A 16,603-nucleotide genomic window follows, 5' to 3' on the forward strand; every position below is an offset into this window, starting at 1 on the left:
AAAATTACTACAGATTATCCACAGACCTGAGCTATGTGAATGTCATCACAACACACACATAGCCAATTCATGTGTGTTGAACATGAGAACAGTAATTACATATCTGTCTTCATGGGTGATTCAAAGTAAGCAGTTTTTCACAAAAATGCACAATGCACTCAAGTTGAATTGTGAATTTTTAAAAGTAAATCACAGCAAACCTAAGCATTAAGACGCAACAATTCTAAACACAGTGCATTTGATCACACTGAGTCACACTGAGAGGCAAATATTATTATTAATTATTATAAATGTTATTATTGTTAACACAGATTCAAAGCCTGGTCTGATTCCTATATGCAGTCGTCATACATTGTTTAACAAATGCTTAACCTTTAGAGAAACTTTAAGCACTATATAAAATGATGTGTCATATGCCTTCCTTGGAAGAAACTTGGTGCTTGAAGCACGCAAATATAACAGCACATCTAATTACACTACGTTATTGCTGGTTGTATGTAAGCTTCCCACACAACACAAGGCTCACCATCAGGGTGCAAGCTGGAGAGTGGACTAAAACAATGTAGGCGTTCACAATTGATCATTATTGTACAGTCAAACTGTGTGAAGTGTGATAACATTACTCACCGACTTATCCAAACGCATGCACGACAACAAATATATCTGAGGATGCATGCACATGTCCAGGGAGTGTGAGAGGCCTGAAGTGCTAGTAGTATTCCTGAGGAGATTCAACTTCCTGAACTCAACTCCCAGCTGTACCGTGTAACCCTGGAAAAGAATTAATTCAGTTCATTTTTATTTGAGTTTTAGCAATAGGTGTTGTCAGAAAGCAGCTTTACAGAAATTACATTTAGATTCCTCTTGAGTAAGCCAGAGGCTACAGTGGCAATTAAAAATTTAACTTTATTTTATTTTAAAAAAACATGTCATGAGAAAGAAATCTTGAGAGGAAACAGACCCAAAAGGTAATACATTCTTCTCTGCATGAGACTAGTGGAATTATATATTCTTCTTTTTCTTCTTCTTCTGCAAATGTATACTGCAAATTTAAACAGTAATTAGGATGGTGAAAGGATCTTTGGTGTGAGCCTATCTGTTAGATTATAGAAAATTCTCCCCTTTGAATCTTAGGAAGATTGAACCATATTGAAGGGGTTTTTATTGAAGCTTCATACATATAGAATTTCTGTCTCTCATTCTCCACCAACACTTCTTCCTCACCCACTGTAACTTCCCTGAATGCCTCATTACAACCCCCATTCCTACCCCCTGAGCCTGGGTGCATAAGGTCATGTATGGTCTGGAAGTTTCAGCTTCTACTAGGAAACTACAGCAATCCTTTAGCTAGGCAGTACCTAAAATTAGCTTACAGAGATCCTTCAAGGTATAAGCTATTGACTATATTTGAAAAACAAACAAACAAACAAAACATAATCTTCATCACATACACTTTACGGTGTTTGTTGAACACCCCATTCCACCAGATTGTTGGTATAATAACCTGGTATAATAACCCATTGCTGTTAATAATAACCTCCACTCTTCTGGGATTTACTCATTCAGCCACAAGAGCATTAGTTAGATCAGTCATTGATGTTGGATGAGGAGGTCTGGGGTTCGATGAGCATTCCAGCTCATCTCAAAGGTGTTCACTGGGGTTGAGGTTAATCTCTGTATGAGCCACCTGAGTCTGACCTCACTATTTGCACAGGGTCATTGTCATATTTGAGCATATTTGGACCCTTTGGAGGAGTGAAATTGTAATGCAATGACATACAAAGACACCGTACACAATTATGTGCTTCTAAATTTATGACAGCAATATAGCTGTTAAGCCGTTAAGTGTAGTCTTTATTATTACAACAGCAGTTCTTAGGCACAAGTCTATATCATCCAGGTGAAATAAGCCACTGGAACTAGGGTGAGATTTTGGCATAATCTATTTGTTAGGAAGTACAAATCTTTAGGGTATCCATGTGGGACCATCTACAGCGGCAGAAAGTGAGTCATAAGTGCAGAAAGCTCCAAGCAGTGGAAGAGCATTAAGATAAATTAGTCAGGTCCAGAGGACGAGTGGATTTGCAGCAGCAGCAGAAGTGTGTCAGAATACAAAAGAAAAACCAACAATGTTTTGCACTAATCAGTTCTAAGGTGGTTATATTACACACTACTGTCATTTCTACAGGGATGTCATCATGTTACATGGATATTTGTGTTGGATTTGAGCTTTCTGCAAGTGTAATATTCAGAAGAAAACCAAAGTGTTCACAACAACAATACAAATCCAATCTAAATAAACGAAGGTAGGAATGAATAAAAATAGCTCAGTGAATGTGGTGGCGCTTTTAGATGTATTTTAAGAAATGTGTAATGATGCATAATGAGCAACAAGAAACGACTACATTAGTGTCACTTCGTCACATTAATGGAAGAGGGAACAGGCTCCTGCTAATGCAGCTGATCACAAAAAAAATCCAGGGATATGACAAATATCTGAAACAACAGGTCTGTGCATGAAAACCTTTTTATCTGTATGATCGATCTGTTAGAGGATAGCTTCTTTTGTCCATTTTGCATTGTGTTTCTCTGTCCTGATAATGTAGAGAGTAGAGCACATTTGTTTTTAATTAAGATCCACTCCCTGAAGAAATAAAGGCTTCCTGGCTGTTCTGATGAATCATTATTGAGCATAATTTTCTCTTTCAGGAATCAGACATGCCTTCGGGTTTAAATGATGCCATGGACACAGCGAAATTTTCTTGTCCAAATGCAAGAGTGTGTTTGTATTAACGGTGGATTTTTTTGAATGTAGCATTCAGAAATCTCACTCATTTTGTCCTGCTCAAGCTCATAGCGGCTCCGGAGTTGATCTCAAGAACATGAGCACAAGGTGAGAGAATTCACCTCCGGGTTGGATGCCAGGGCACAAACTCATTCACACCTTTGGGCAGGTTAGTGTAACTAATTCACCTACTGACATTTATTAGACAAACTCAGAGAAAACATGAACAGAAGCTCTACACAGTCATTAACCTGAGGATCACACACTGCTGCTTCACTGTGCTGCCAATACAATAAACCTGACATAAAAAATTCTAAAGCCTTATTAACCCTTTTTACCAGTACACTAGCATTTCAATCCACCAGCAGAATGTAGACTTTTTCTATCAGTACAAAGAAATATATATATATATATATATATATATTTGCCACAAGTCTGATATAAAATATGTCAGGCTTTCAGTGCGAGACTTTTATTTTTCCCTCTGTTGAGATTTGGGATAACCTTACACAGACTTTTAGTGGTTGAAGATAACACCTTCAGATTTTAGATGCTGATGAACAAGCACGCAGGGCGTCTAAGAGAACAGAAATGGGTTTGATATCACCATTTACAGACATTTGTGTGAAAATAAAACATTTGGTTTGATGTTTTTTTCTATGAACTCTATGGAACTACGGAAAATGTCTAGGAATATATTGCCCCTTATAGGCTAGGTAAAAACAGAAATACTACAAATTGTCAAAGTACAAATTCTCAAAGTTCTGAGCAACTTCTTTCATATGAGTCATTAACCACTACTGTGGAGTGTGACATGACAAAAAAAAATTCAATGCGGAACATGGGCACCACAAAACAGACATAAAAAAAAAAGTTTGGCTTACGTTAAAAGAGTTTTCAGATTTCAGCTCTCATTAAGTCAAGTCAAGAAGATTTGGAGGAGTTTCTTCAACCATATATAGCTAATGCAATACATAGTGTATTGAAATAACGTTCCTCCAGGACCATGGTGCTACATGAAACAACATTTTTTAAGTTTATGTTACATTTTTGTTCTGCAGTGTCCTGACATGGGCATAAAAACCTGATGATAACCCTTTCATAGAAATCACCTCCATTTCACGTAAATAATCTAAAGGTTAAAGTACATTTCCAAAATGTTATGCCCTGTAGAACAAATGCAAACACAAGTAAATGCAAGGCATCATGTGAAAAGAAAAATGAAGCCACATAGAAATGAAAATAGAAATAAATGAAAAACAAACCCACATGCACTGCAAGTGAAACATTCATTTATTCCTTCGTTCATGCACTCATCTTCAGTAAACACTTTCTCTTGGTCAGAGTGGCAGGGGAAGTAGACCCTATCTTAGGAATTATTTGGGAGGAAGGAGACCTTTGAGGAAAAACTCATTCTGATATGGGCAGAGCCTGCAGAGAAACTTCACACAGGCAGTAATCTGAGCTCAGAATCGAATCATCAGCGACCCTTCAGCTGTGAGAGAGGAATGTTACCTGTGGCATCACCACTATATCACCTATTTTCTTGTTTTGAATTTATCGATGTAGTAAACAAAGAATAGATATGTGTAATCTCTAAATGGCTGTAGTGTGTGAATGGGTGTGTAAGTGGGTGTCTGTTGACAGACTGGCATCCTGATCAGGGTGTACACTGCCTTCTGCCCCGAGTCTGCTGGGATAGACTTCAGGTTCCCTCTGACCCAGTAGACTAAGCGGTGTAGAGAATGGATGGATGGATAGATACATATGCATGCGTGTTGTACATAAACAAAAATCTGAAAATGGCCCAATATTCTTTTTCATTTTAATTGGATTTATTTATATTTACTGATCAGATTTAAGACTAGTCTTACCCTTAAGCCTGTTGGTCTCAGTATACTCCCTGAGCAATTTGGAAATCCGACTCTTTATTGGCGCTGAATCAGAAAGAATGGGATTCTTCCTGTCCATGAACTGGGCTGATCTTTTCAGCACACTCATCCTTTCTACCCTGAAGACTGACAGATTATAGTATCAAAATAACAACTTTGTTCAAAAATAAATAGCTGATATGAAAGAGAGAATGTGGTGCTGCACTTTGCTCTGGTTTATGTGGCAACACAAAACCATGCCAAGAGAAGCAGCTGCTACTAGGATTGAATGCTGCTGTGTAGCGTATTGGAGGATCTGGGGCAAGTATACAGCTAATGAAGCCAGGGGCCTCGGGGCTGACGTTAATAACTAGTTAGAACTAGTCTTTCTCCTTCTTCAGTCCTTCTTTGGTGACATCATAGACCTATAGTGTTTGAGTGATTAAAGGCTTGGTGGTGTAAAAGAGAACGTTTGGGACAAGCCCCAAGACATCATCACATTTTCGTTGCTTGTTGTATTCAGAACGTTACTTACATCTGTTGATTGTTTCACTGATTGATAAATAATTATTAGCACTGCGGCGCTCTGTATACAATTGTGTGGAGGAAGGCATCAACTGGGAATCAGCCAAATTTATGAATTAGGTAATTATACTTGGATGAATCAATTATTATATTTAATTTATAAATAATAATAACAATTAGTTTGTTTTTCATTAGTTCTAACTCCGCTGCTGTGTAATGAGAATAATGCAAGATCATTTCAGACATTTCTGGGACATTTCCTCTCCCTTAATCTCCCTTAAAGAACCACAAGACTGTAAGTGTGCCTTTAGAAGCAGGACATGTAAGTATATTCATAAATTTATCCCTATTTTCATTGCTAATGCTCTCAATATGGCTGAAGATGGATGAGTGGATTTTTAAATTATACTTATAAATATTCCCAAACTCTACTGCTTACTATACCCAGCTAACAAGCACAAGTTAACGATTACAGGATGTCTACGAGAAAATTTGATTCATATTTAAAAAAAATGTTCCCAATCTTTACCACTTACTAACAAGCATGAGCCAACCTGACGTAAATTCGGTGAGGATTTCTGAATCTAAATGATCCGAAATCCTGCTTACTATAGCTAGCTAACTAGCCTAACAGAAACGGACAGGATTTCTGATATTAAATGTTCCCAATTTTCCTGCTCACAGTAGCCAGCTGACTAGCAAGACCTAAAGAAAGAATTCCTGAAAGTGTCACGAACGCAGACTCTTGGAGAACGGATGACGAAAACAGGAACAGCTCACAAAATGAGAAGCGAATAATCCAAGAAGACATTAGGCAAAAGCAGAGGCAGGCAGGGACAGGTTGATCGATGTTGAAACCGGTTCAGACAGGCTAAGAAAAATGTGGTCAAGAGCAGAAAATGCACTAGTAATAAAGAAAAAGGTTAATCAAAAGCAGAAAGGCTGATTTGATTAAACTGAACATAATCTTCGCAAAGAAATAACTGAGACAAAGGTGCATTTAAACAGTGCTAAACAGGACATATTAAAAAAACCCAAGCTGAAAACAATTTGAAGGATGGTGACTGGGAATGAGGGAGTGTAGGAGTGTGAGTCCACTGCGGCCATGTTTGTAGAATGCAGTGAGGCTGTGATGTCTGCAGATATGACAGGAAGGGATTTTATTTAAAGCATTTACATTAGTATTCATAATCTTTACTGCTAAGCCAGGTCAGCTAGATGAATTGCGTTCCATATGCATAAATGTTTTAAGTTTCCATTAATACTAACTACAGGATATTATATCACTATATTTTAAAAGCTTTGTGTATAAACCTATAAGCACACCTACTCAGAAACATTTAAAGTTGTAACTCATGGCCCCCTAATGTTATAGCCGCTGACATATTTTACAAATGCATACAAGTAAGTCTGTCTATATACAGAACAGGAAAGATTAGTAGCTCAACACCTTAATATGTGGCTTATTACTTGTAGTTAAAACTTTGAGTAAGTTTTATTTATTTTTTTCCCATTTGCAGTTTTACTTGTTTTTCAGACAGCTTGATTCTTTGTTTTCTGTAGCTGCACCAACACGAAGACTCGCAGCATGAACCTTTAGCATGAGCACATAAGTCTTTGCCCCCCCCTCCTTTCCCCCCACACAGCAAACCCTATGAGTTTCTAATTAATCGAATGAATTAAATATTAAACCATGAAAGACAGATGTTCATTCTAAGAGTACACACATAATTGATTGTGAGTCGCAACATTTCATCTCGCACTAATTGCCTTGGTAAACGTCCCAACAGTTTGCGAGTATCCAGAACAGATTGTAGTGATGTTGAAAAGCACAGCAAGTGATGTAATTGACTGTTGGGTTTGTGGACACATGATGCAAGACGAAGAGAATCAAGACATGAATAACTGATACATTTCTTGCTGAGGGAAATGCAGAGAAATGTCAAAAGATCTAGGAACAACCTGGTAAATATTTCTGAAAACCTTCAGCTCCATTTTAAATTTCAGTGGAAAATTCGCAGACGGATAAATAAACCCAAGCCAAGCTCTGAGCAACAAATCTTCAAGTCTGATATAAAGTTTGCTTCCTTGGAGCTAAGTCAATTGCCCAGAAGTTTGAGTCATTTGCAACTCATTGTGAAATTATATAAAAAAAAATAGCTGTCATCTTGGCCTCACCAGGTGGCCAGTTTTGACTTATATATCCCGGCAGTGCAACTATCCTGTTTGTGAAAAGGGCATCAGAGCTCCGGCTTTTTTGTGCCACCTGGAGAGAGGGAGTGTACGGAAATTGAGAAGCGCTAAGAGTCAGCTCTCGGTATGCTAGTCCTGTTTAGCGGAGCTCTGCAGATTGCGTGCGACAGATTGGCCGCCCCCGGTGTTGCTGCAGCAGAGGATGACTGTAAAGCGCTCTTGTTCCCAGCCTGCCATTGCGTGCTCACAGCTAAATGTAAACAGCAGCTGGGAGAGTGACAGCGACGGTGACTGTTATGCAACCAGGCTGTGCCTTTGACCAAAATACCAGGGTTATGGACAGAGCCTGATTATCATAATTACAGAGGCAGAGGTCTGTTGTGCCATTTATCAAATAAGCCCACATGGCATCTCCACCTACAGTTCTGTCAAAGAATCAGGCAAACCCAGGTCTGAGATCCAGTGTTAACCATCACTCATCGCTGTTATATCCTGTGTTCATTTCCTCCGGGTTTGGATAATCTCCTTGTCATCGCTGATGCTAAACATCCTGTTTTTAGCCGAGAATATTAGGACTTAGGACAATCTCTCAGCAAGCCTGCTTCTGACATCAGCAAGCGAGATCCTGAGAATGACAGTGTGCTGTTACAGAAAATTAATCGACAGCAGGGTGGAATGATGCGGTCTGAAGTGAAGCTGATACCACCAAAGTTACAGATACTATTCTCTTGATTATTTAACAATAACACCACATCCTATACCGCTTACATTACAGCAATTTACCAAAAGGAACAACACTGCATACTTTTAACCTTATAGTTACTTTCAATGTCATATAACAACTATCCTATCACCAAATACTCTGTTTTTGTTCTCTTTTGAAGTTAATAAGACCAAAAAATCCACAACACTTAATGCCTCATGTTACTGAGTAAATGGAAATCATAGCCATCTCTCCTGAAGACTCAGGAGAAAAACCTGCTGCTACTGGAGACTCCTTCCTTTAATAATTATTAAAAATGTCTGTATACAGTAGACAGCTAAACAATATCAACAACTTGATGTTGTTCTTTGTAAAATAACAGCATGTTGTTCAATCCGTTTATTATTAAACTTAGATAATAGATCATGTTGGATCAGTGGTTCGCATAATTGCCTCACACTTCCTCAGTTCCCACCTCTGCCCTGTGTATTGAGTTTGCATGTTCTCATTGTGCTTTGTGTGTTTTCTCCAGGTACACTGGTTTCCTTCTCCAGTCCATAGACAGGTAATATGGCTGACTGGCATCTCTAAACTGTCAGCAACTGTCTAAACTGTGGGGCAGTGGTGGTTCAAGTGGTTAAGGCTCTGGGTTGTTGATCAAAGGATCAGGATTCAAGCTCCAGCACCACCAAGTTGGACAACTGAGCAAGGCCTTTAACCCTCCCTGCTCCCGGGGCACGTTATCATAGCTGCCCCTGCCCTTGGACCGCAACTTCCTCAGCTGGGATATGCTAAGTAAACAATTCCACTGTGCTGTAATGGATGTGTGGCAATAATAAAGGCTTCTTGTCCACAGTTCTGAATGTGAATGAGTGTGTGTGTGGGATTGTGACCCAAAGGACTGGCACCCTGTCCAGGGCCCCTGCCCTGAGGTCAGTGTCAGAGGCTCCAGGTTCTCTGTAACTCTGTGTAGTAATTTCAGGACAGAACATGAATGGATGGATGAATTATGGAGCCTCTGCATACATGACAACAGAATGAGCGCATTCAGATTTAAATGATTTAAATTGCAGCCAGAAACACTGTCAGAGCTGCTGTTATAGAAAAACAAATCAGCATGTTTTGGTAAGAATTTAACAATGGAATACCTAGTTGCCTTATAAACACTGAGCTTCAGTATAAAAGTTCAGGATGCTTTACAGGTGTTGGGGTTCTCAGGTTTGGTTTCCTCATCAGTCTTTCATCAGCTTGGCCACAGCAGCTCACTGCCTGCGGCACACTGCCTGGCTGAGCTCGAGCTGTGGATTTTAACACGATATGCTTTTCACATCCCACCAGGCCACAGCTCCACAGTTCTCTAATGCTCTTGGCAATGACCAGCACGGCCAATACGGGCACTGCAGCTCTCTGAAATCTGAGCTACTGAAATCTGGCACCGTCACTGTCTGAGTCACCAAGCTAGCCAAATACAACATCCTTATCACTCCAGTACAGCAATTTAATATTGTTTTTTCTTGGTTACGATACTAAAAACGCTGTCGAAATTGAGTTGTTGATGTCTGCAAGATTTCTGCATGGCTTGCTCCCTTTGAGGTCTTCAGGGCAAATTTAATATACCATTCACGTTAAAATCATGGTAGATTTCTGAAGGGAAAATCTCAAAACACGGTCAAGCCCAGCTTGGAAATGGGGGTGAAATTCATAATGCATGGGTTTGGCATGCCCTTTCTGCAAGCTGGTCTCTCTGGAGCTGGTCCCTTTTCGCACAATGCATGACAATGGTGTGTGTGTGTGTGTGTGTAGAGCATATTGCAGTGAGCTTCAAAAACCCAGAAGTCCAGTTGCAGTCATATCTCATTCCTATCTGTTGGTACTCTTCCAGATTGCTCTCAAAGGCAGACAATAAAAGACCATGTCAAATGGATTGAGCTTGTTGCACACAGACAAACACACACACACACTCACACACACACACTCACATACACTATACTTGCTGTACCTCATACACTGTCAAACACATTCACACAAATGCATGCACCTGTATTTTTCTTTTTCTCTGCAGCACTAGTACCCCAGGGTTTCTGTTTTCCCAGCAGCCTTTTCATCTCTATTTTTGCCTCACCTCAGAGCCCTGGAGCACTGCTGCAATGATGGATTGTCTGTTTTGATGAGAAATCGGTGACGTTTTTATCCATTCCGAAAAACCAGTGACGCACGTGAATCTGTTTTCCAGCTGACAGTATTGTGCACCTTATGAGGCAAAAAAGACCAGTGGATGAATTCAGCTTGGGCTCTGTCATGTACAAATGATTGGTCTAACACATAACTTAATAAACTCTCAACCACCCAGCACTTCATGGGTTTATTACAGCTTATTTGAACGTAAGAGAGCAGAACATCTCTCAGATTCAGCCCTCATTGATCTGAATCTTACGTCATGTGGTTTCTAAGGGGAATTTTGATCCCATATAAAATGCAGAGGATTATTTTAAATAGGCCGTCTGCGAAACGTTCCCTCGCTCCATATGTGACAAAACTTGCAGTGACTGTGTGTTACTAGAGGAGCAATGATCTGTTGAGTGACTGAGAAGTTGATGAGCTTTCAGAGCTTCTCTCCTCTTTTTAATGAAGAGGGGATTGTAGAGTCTGACCTGCGATGAACCCAAACACATTTTTCGATTCCTCCAGGATGCTCTGCATCTCTGTTTGTTTCTGTTCTTTCCTGTGAGAGCTCACTAACATTTCCATGAGCATACCTCTGATCATGACAGACATCTTTGTTTGATTATCTTGAGCTTTGCTTCATGGAAAAAGAAGGCACTTGGAGGTAGTGTTGTCAAAAACACATTTTAAGAAAATGTATTTTGAAACATACTCGCTTTGATCTAGACATGATTCACCAAGCACCGTGATCGAATATATGATCAGGGTAGAAATTATGGAGTATTTTAATGCTAACAAAATGCATTGTTATCCCTGGCATCACTGGTGCATCTTTGGTACTTATTGGGAAAGGCTTCGCATAGATAGTTCGATTGAGGAAGTATTTTCTATATTATTTAAAGCAGCACCAACATGGAGGAAATCCATTAAAACAAACATTTCAGAAGCAGCGTACAGGCTGCCTCCCTCACTCATATGCCTGCTTGCTATCGCTCTGCTTTGTTGCATTATTAATCTCCATGGAGAGGCAGAGAGCTGAGAGTTTCTACATCTCCAGTTGTGCTCATTCTAGCAATTTAGCTTTGAATTTTTTAAAAAAAGGGTAGCCTCTTTTTACCACATTGCATGTATCCACACAGTTCCCATAACATTAACCGTATTTTGTAATGGATAATGTAAAGATAAGTAAACTGAATCTTCTTTAGTGGAATTGGATGCACATTAGTTTCAGAGTGGTAGCCATTTGAACATCTTGAACTTGCAAATTTTTTTTAGCTTATTTAGAAATACACTTACAAATCATTAAGATATAGTTTCTCCTCACAACCTTTATGGTTAAATAAATAAATTCCTGGTCTTGGCAGCTGTATTTCAGCTGTCCTTCACTTTTGGCTTACTATTTAGCAATTTGTCTTAAAGTGTGATTTGGTAACTTCTAGGAATTATTTAGTAACTGCGTTAAAACTTAAAGTAAATGTGTGAAGTAAAAAGAGTGTGAAATATATATGCCCGAACCTGCCAAATAGTTGGGGGAGTTTCATGTAGTTAATGAAGACAATGCTTTGTTTTGGTTGTTGAAAATAAGTGAGCATGCATTTAAATTAGGTAGGACACCAAAAATAAGTAGCCAAACAATAAGAAAATGTGGAGAAAATACGAGGAAAGGCCACAGTCACTACACAGCAATTCTCTCAGTGATGAATGAGCACTTACACTGTTCATTTGTGTTTAGCTGGATTTCCAAAACAATGCATTGCGTGATGGAGCAACATGAGTCATTTCATTTGTGTTCATTTATACAAAATGGTTTTCTTTCAAATGGAAACATTCTCAAAACTCTCTCTCTCTCTCTCTCTCTGCCTGTGTGTTCTAATTTTCATTACCTGTACTAGTTTGTTCCATGTTCAGTGAAAGAAACAGAGAAAGAAAGAAGGAACATCTTGTCATAGAATATCTCTATGTGGTGACCAGAACATAAAAAGACCTTTGAAATCAGCTTCATTTTAAGCCAAAAGAAATCCTATCATTCACTTTAATTCTAATGATTCATTCTCTCAGTTCATTCAAGATATAAAGCAGGAGCATCAGTCAGAGAACACCAACCTATTTGTCAATCGACACACAAGCACATTTCCTTTACATTAAAAAAAAAAAAAAAAAACTATTTTGGAATTCCAGGCAGGAATTAGTGTGAGTATTGAAGTCCTGAGATGGCAGAACTGAACTGTAGCTCTGAAGCTACTTTCTCCTTTTTACTGTCAATTTCTTCAGCTACCTGCTCCGGAGGCAGCTACACTTCGGAGATGGGAGTAGCGTGCAATCAAAAATTGATGAGCACGGTTATCAAAGTGGCTTCTGAAGGCACCAAAACAAATAAAGACTATCAAATTACTCAGCCTGAAGAGATGCTCTAATGGTGTAGAAAAACAGGTTAGTTATGGAAAAAAGAGAAATCCTTTATTTGCTAATTTGCATTGATTATTGATTTTCTATCTTTGTGCAACGTTTCACATCATATATCAAAACATTATTTCAGCCACTTTTTCTTTATGGAAGATAGTAATAGTAAAGGTGCAGCTTGGAATTCTTCATTCCCTCAGTAAAAATAGCCAAATAGCCTTCTCAGCTTGCAATTTCATTCAGTCAACTTGGGGCAGTCTTCTCCACGACCACATCCATCCTCTTTTACAGAGTGACTTCGACTAAACATGGCTGCACACACTTAAAACGGTGTTCCGTTCCCCTTTGTTATTTTTTAATTATCTTAAAGCAGTATTGACTTTAACTTAGTTAATATACAGACAAAGTACTTGGTTAAATCTATAACATTGACATTACTAATGACTGTTCTGAAACAGCAAAAAAGTGATAATTACTAACATTACCCGGCTAGCTTGTTTCTACGCTACTCACTGCGGTCCGCTGTCTTGCATACTGCCGATGCTATTTGTTATTTTCTGCAGTTGTTGTGCTGCAATTTCAGTCCAAATGACAGGGGATATAACACTAACATCACCTAATAACTATTTAGCCTATGCCGGAATTTCAATTTTTTTTTAATTTTCAACTTGTGTTTGCTAACAAGAAAATATAATTCTTTGCCAAATTATTGTATTTAAAAAATAAATAAATAAATAAAATAATAAAAATGAGTAAATGTAAACAGTTTCCAGTTTACATAGTATTGATAAAATGGATTTTTTTTATACCCCTTTATTTCTAAGCTTGCAGCTTAATATCAGTACTTTCTGTAAGAAAGGCAGTGTTTCAAATAAAAATGTAACCGATTTGGCCTCTGGCACATTTGGAATCTGGCACATTTACAGGAATGATTATTAATGTGCCCTCTCCCTGTTAAATAAACCGATAAATAAATAAAAACAAAATAAAAAAAAAATTGAGCTCTCTTTAAGCCTTGTTAAAAATCTAAGTTTAACAAGGATATTATATGCTACTAAACACAGGAAGAGAGAGAGAGAGAGAGAGAGCAAAAAGTAAAAAGATTAGGTCTAATGGAGGTTAATAATCAAGAAGAAAGCGAGTGGGAGTTGTTTAAGGTGCATACATCTATTACTCATACAAGGCATAAGCTAAATGATTTTATGATCTTTCACTATGACTGAGTGATTGTGTCACGTAGGTTATTAAACATGTAAGCGCTATATTATAAAGCAAGATCGCATGTTTTCTGATTGCTCCACGTAAGTTTGTTCAAATCTGTAGTTTGTGTATTAGAACATGCAAATTATAAGCTTGACTTTAATGCCTTTGCTTGATCTATGTCTGCTTGAAGCAGATGGATAGCATTTCCATGTGATCTACCTATGATCACCATTCCATGTGATCTACCTACCTACCGCTTCTCCTCTCAGCTAGCCATATTGATTTAAAAAAAAAAAATCAATTTTCACCTGTTGCTAGTCATTATGGACAGAGATTCTGGGCTATTAAAATTTTTTCCCTGAGGTAGACTGTCCCCAGATCTCCCTAGTAACAGCTTAGCCCCACAATACATCTCATTAAATCTTCGGGCGGTGCAAGCCATAAAAACCAAAACAAAACAACAAAGAAAAAATAAAAAAACAAAAAGCAAAATTTTCTTGCTAATCAATGTCTATCACATATCATCAAACTGAAATCAATGGTTTGCAGGCAAGAATTCCCTTTCCCTCATTATAAGCTGGATCTATTTCTGGAAAAATAAAGAAACTCTATAACTTAATCAGGCAAAGTGAAATTAGAAACATTTTCAGTTGGGTCTGCTTTTTAGTTTTTAGACATCTTCATAATTACTCCTTGTTGGCTACATAATTGCCCTGATGGTGATTCTCTCATTTCTCATTACCCAAAGAAATTCACTTCTAGCGTCTGTTATTAGGCACAATCCCTTGGGACACACCCACTCCACATCAGGAAAAGCTCTTTTCATTCTCTTGGTGTGAAACTGAAATTGAAAGATATTTAGGTTTGATATTCCACACAAGTAGCTGAGGAGTCAGTTTTAAGCCACACTATATATATATATATATATATATATATATATATATATATATATATATATATATATATTTTCAAAGGAAGACAGGGAAGATAAATATTTTGTAAACTATAATAACTATAGTGTAGTTATTTTATATCTGTACTTTTGTGGGTCACCAACAGCCTGAACCAAATTCCATGAGTGTGTAAAAAAACATACTTGGCCAATAAACCCGATTCTGATTCTAATTTTAGCTGTAATATATTATAATATTATCTCGCAACAAGCTGGTGGAAGCATTATTATGTCAGGTTTGTCCGTCCATCTGTCTGTTCATCCGTCCAAGATTCCTGCTAGAGCAATATCTTAAGGACTTGAACTGAATTATCATTCTAACCAGCGAGGTGAACCTGATTTTTTTTTTTTTTTTTAAATCAATCCAAACAAATTCAAGGTCACAACAAGGAAATAGAAATAGATTTTTTTCTGAAATATGTCTGAAATAGATTTTCTTCGGTAGCTGCCTTCCAATTTGAAGTATATTTTAGGTATGTTTCTATATATTGGCAGTACTTGTACGCCAACAAGGCATACTTGTTGCTTACGTATTTTCTTTTTGTTACACAATCCAGACCAAAATACAGGTAGAATAGAAGAATAATGGGAGAATTATTAAGCTGAGATCCGTAGATAAGACAGATAGATAGATAGATAGATAGATAGATAGATAGATAGATAGATAGATAGATAGATAGATAGATAGATAGATAGATAGATAGATAGATAGATAGATCCGGACGGACGGATAGATAGATTTCAAAGAACCCCAAAAGTAGTGTTTAGAAGCAAAATTTTTCAGAGTAATAGCAATAATAAATGCATTGATGCAGGTGTAGGCTTTACAATAAATATGTCCAAAATTTCCATCAATATTATCACTCTTTCCCCAATACCTTAGAAAGTTGTATTAATCTCTTAGAGACCACACTCTCAGCAGAGAGGCATATATCCTTACATATTTTAGCCAAGAACAGAATCTTTACATATATATATATATATATATATATATATATATATATATATATATATATATATATATATATATATATATATATATATATTATTATTATTTTTTTTTTCTTTACTTATTCTAGGAGAGTAGGTTCACTATGCAGGGTCAGTCATTCTGGTGTTCCTGGAACTATGAGAATGTGTCTTGTACAACCAAGGTGAGACGGGACAAGGGCACTGGTAACCCCAGCTCTAGGTGCTGGGTCTTAAATAGCTTTAAAATTTATTTGAATACAGGCTCAGACAAGTTCTTAAACACCTGCATTAAAATTGAAATCCTTGTAGCTAGTTGTTCTTTCCTGATTGCTATTTAGTCCTTTTTTCTAGCCTTAATTTAACTGGATTAAAAGTGAGTCAGATGTAACCTTGACCTGCTGGTTATTAACATATAAATGATATACCTTATATAGTGTATACACACTTTTAGTGATGTTGTAGCACAATTTACAACAATTTAAACTTTTCAAAATGCATAACTCTGTGCACTGAGCTGTGACTAGTAAAAGCATGATGTTAAGCTAAACAGTTAACAAATGTTATTAATCATTCATTTCAATTTTTAAGTAACTGATAGGTTGAACAAATTGGTTCATAGAACTGAGGTCTTGTGAACAGAATTATGGGATTTTCTACACCCAGAAGGATACTTACAGTGCTGCCTTCACACTTGGCCAAAATTAAATACCTCATTGGATAATTGCTTAGCAACTAGGGCAGTGCTTATCTTGGGGCTAAATAGTTTGCAAAAGTGCTGACGATCTAGGAAGCTGCCTTATGATAGGAACCAGTGGCAGTTTTTTAAAAAAGGAAAG

Source organism: Hemibagrus wyckioides, linkage group LG02, assembly GCF_019097595.1.
Source record: "Hemibagrus wyckioides isolate EC202008001 linkage group LG02, SWU_Hwy_1.0, whole genome shotgun sequence".
NCBI lineage: Eukaryota > Metazoa > Chordata > Actinopteri > Siluriformes > Bagridae > Hemibagrus > Hemibagrus wyckioides.